The following is a 3,938-nucleotide window of genomic DNA, read 5'->3' on the forward strand; positions in this document are numbered from 1 at the left end:
GGGTTTCACCATGTTGACCAGGATGGTCTCGATCTCTTGACCTCGTGATCCACCCGCCTCGGCCTCCCAAAGTGCTGGGATTACAGGCTTGAGCCACCATGCCGGGCCTCATTTACCTTTACAATTTTTTTTTTGAGACGTGGCCTCTCTTGGTAGCCAGGCTGGAGTGCAGTGGGGTGATCTCAGCTCACTGCAACCTCTGCCTCCCGGGTTCAAGCGGTTTTCCTGCCTCAGCCTCCCGAGTAGCTGGGATTACAGACGTGCACCACCAAACCTTGCTAATTTTTGTATTTTTAGTAGAGACGGGGTTTCACCATGCTGGCAGGATGGTCTCCATCTCCTGACCTCTTGATCTGCCCGCCTCGGCCTCGCAAAGTGCTGGGATTACAGGCGTCCGCCACCGCCCCGGCTCCTTTTCAATATTTTTTAACAGCCAAGCGTGGTGGCTCATCCTTATAATACCAGCATTTTGGGAGGCCAAGCCAGGCAGATCACTTGAGATCATGAGTTCGACACCAGCCTGGTCAACATGGTGAAACCCTCTCTTTACTAAAAATACAAAAATTATCCAGGCCTGGTGGTGAATGCCTATAGTCCCAGCTACTTAAGAGGCTGAGGCAGGAGAATTGCTTGAACCTGGGAGCTGGAGGCTGAAGTTGGCTGAGATCGCGTCACTGCACTCCAGTCTGGCCTTGTAGTAATTTTCACTTTTATATATTCAAATTTACTAATATTTGGTTTCTTCTATTACATTTTTTAATGTTTGGTGCTTATGTTGTTTTTACCATTTACTTTAACCCATCTGTTATTTATTTTGTCACTTACCATGATGTAAAGATCAATTAATCTTAAGACCTGACACACTTTATTGAGTAATTACTTTATGCCAGGAACTGCTCTAATTCCCTTACTTGGATGAATTCAGTCATTCCTTACAACAATCCCATGAGGTAAATGCAGTTGTTCTCCTCATTTTTACAGATGAGGGAACTAAATTGGCTTAAGGTCACTGAGCAATTGAGTTATGAAGCCTGAGATAGAGCCTGAGTCTGGGCTCTTGACCCTATGGCTGTCCTGCCCCGTGGGCTCCCTTTACCCCAGAAGACACCACATGAGTGGGTTCAAGGACAATTCCCTGTCTGGGCATGGATGTCCCATGCAGTCCCATATACTACTTACCCCTCACCCCTACTAATCAGCAACAAGACCCCATTTCTTGTCCTGATGATGCTTTTACTCACCAGCTCTGGGCTCTTGGTCATTTCCTCTCCTTTAATAAAACAACCGTTTAAGTTGCAGCCGGTCTTGTAGGCTTTAGGGGAAAAAATGCTTTCTTCTGAGCAGCCACCACCCATCGTCATGTAGAAGGAACTAAGAGAGGCAAAGTTTGACATTTCTTCACCAATTGGGAACCATAAACCAAGGCCTTTGTGATGTTCAAAGAGACTGAAAACCAGAAAATAATCTGGCAGAAACAAGGGGTTTTTAAAGGCCAAACAAGCCAAAATCAGATTCTAAGGAAACCAATGTTCAGGATAAGGGACCAGCCAAAGATGGGTAATATAATTGATATCTTTAGCCAAGTTCTTCCTATAGTAAAATTGTTACATAAATATAATTTTTTACAAAATATACCAGAGGCCTTCCCATGGAGGGAGTCCAAGCTGCAGATGAAGCTGTTGGCAGATGAGGCCTTCCCATGGAGGGAGTCCAAGCTGCAGATGAAGCTTGTTGGAACATCTAAATGATCTCTACAACCTACTTTTAGGGCCAGCTCCCACTCATAGATCTTTTAATATGAAGAGATTATTTAGGCAGATGGTGAGGGTAGAGTTCTTGGTAAGGCTTTTCTTGTAATAAAAAGCAGCCCCAAACCATTTTTTTCTAACAGAATGCAGCCTGAAAAGTCAAGCTGCAAGCATAAATAAGCACGCTAGAAGCTTGCACACATAAATGCCGACGGCTGCACCTGGAAGCCAGGTACATCCGATAGGGAAGATTTCTCCTCCCTTCTGTTTGTTGCCAGGTGTGCAGGTGTCATGGCACCAGCCAGGTGAAAAGCTCCATCTGCATAATAAAAGATCAAGGTGGATGGCCAGTTTCTTCAAGGGCTATGTAAGTGGAACAGCTGGTCAAACCAATCCTCTGGGCCCTATGTAAATCAAACACTGCCTCCTCAAACCCCAGACTGCTTCCCGTTGGGAATGGGAGATCTATTTGGAGCCTTCCTCCCTCTGCATGGGGGAGCTGTTCTCTTTTTTCTTCCTATTAAACTTTCTGCTCCTTAACCCACCCATATATCTGTGTCCTTAATCTTCTTGGCGTGAAACAAACCTCAAGCATTTCCCCAAAAGACGGGGGCGATTCACTTTGATCCATTTTGTCTGTCATGGAGTCTGGCTTCCCGCCGAGTTTTCAAACTGGGTGTCCCCTCACTTTCACTCCAACACAGGCCTGCTGTGGATTAGGTCTCGTGGGCAACACAGGGTCCAGAACCATCTGTCCTTGAGGGCTAGGACTAGTTTGAGGGACATGTGTGTAACCAAATGTGGCAGTCCCTGAGGCTGTCGTACACACCTGGACGTATCCATAGCCAGGGATTCTCCTAAAAGTGTCACATATGTAGGGCTGTTGCCTACCTGGGAACGTCTAAGCAGATCTCTCTGACCAAAACCCACAGGGTATGACTGAATTTTTTTTACACCTAGAGTACTAGGTCTCAATCGTTTGCGTAGAAAGCATATCTGTTTTCAATCCAGGGAGAAATGCCAACCCCACTTTCAGGGATTCTTGAAGAAAAGACACCCAATAACCTACGAATATTCTTTCATTTCCTCTCAAAAAAACGTGTGTTGGAGTCTGTAGTAAGCTGACTGATGGTCCTCCTGTTACGGGTGGAGGGTCTCCAGGTCTTGGCATCTTGAACAAATAAATGGACAAAACACACAAAGCAAGGAAAGAATGAGGCAACAAAAGCAGAGATTGAAAAACGAAAGTACACTCCGCAGTGTGGGAGCAGCTCAAGCAGCTCAAGAGCCCAGTTACAGAATTTTCTGGGGTTTAAATATCCTCTAGAGTTTCCCATTGGTTACTCAGTGTACACCCTACCTAATGAAGTAGGGGTCCAAGATCAGTCTGATTGGTTGTGGGAGACTGAACTAAATTCGGGTTGACAGAATTTTTTTTACACCTAGAGTAATTAGGTCTCAATCATGTCTCTCTAATTGTAGAGACTGAACCGAAGTTACAAAGTTACACCACCCCATGCAAACATCTGACTGGTTAAGGAAAGCAAGCAATCTGAGGCTGAAGTGAAGTTACAAAGTTATACCCCTATGTAAATGAAGACTTGGCTCAGGACTAGTCTGATTGGTTGTGGGAGGGGATCAATCAGAGTTACTTTCAATTTTCACCTGCCATGCAGAAAAGGGGCAGGAAGGTGGGAAGAGTTGCAAAGGAAGTAGCCTCTGGTCCTTTTGTTATTTTTGTGTGGAAAGATGGAGTTTTCCTTTTGACTTAGTTCTAGGAAGTCAACCTGAAAGGGCCTTAGGTTCCCTGCCTCCAGACCTTATCTCAGGCTTCACTCCTCTTCACAGATTTCCCTGTCCTCATCACCAGAACCTGTGAATATCTTATTCTGCAAGGTAAAAGGGGCTTTGCAGATGTGATTAAGAATCACAAAATGGGAGATTATTCTGGATTATCTAGATGGGCATAATCACAAGCATCCTTATAAGGAGGCAGGAAGGGTCAGAGAGGAGGCGTGACAATGGAAGTAGCCAGAATGATGCAGCCACAAGCCAAGGAAGATGGGCAGCATCTAGAAGCGAAGAAGGGGCAAGGAATAGGCAGTCCCCTATAGTGACTCTGGAAGCAATGTGCTTCTGCCAACAACCTTGATTTTGGCTTGTGTCCACGATGACAGAATGATATATTTG

Source organism: Cebus imitator, unplaced genomic scaffold (genome assembly GCF_001604975.1).
Source record: "Cebus imitator isolate Cc_AM_T3 unplaced genomic scaffold, Cebus_imitator-1.0 Scaffold0, whole genome shotgun sequence".
NCBI classification, from domain to species: domain Eukaryota; kingdom Metazoa; phylum Chordata; class Mammalia; order Primates; family Cebidae; genus Cebus; species Cebus imitator.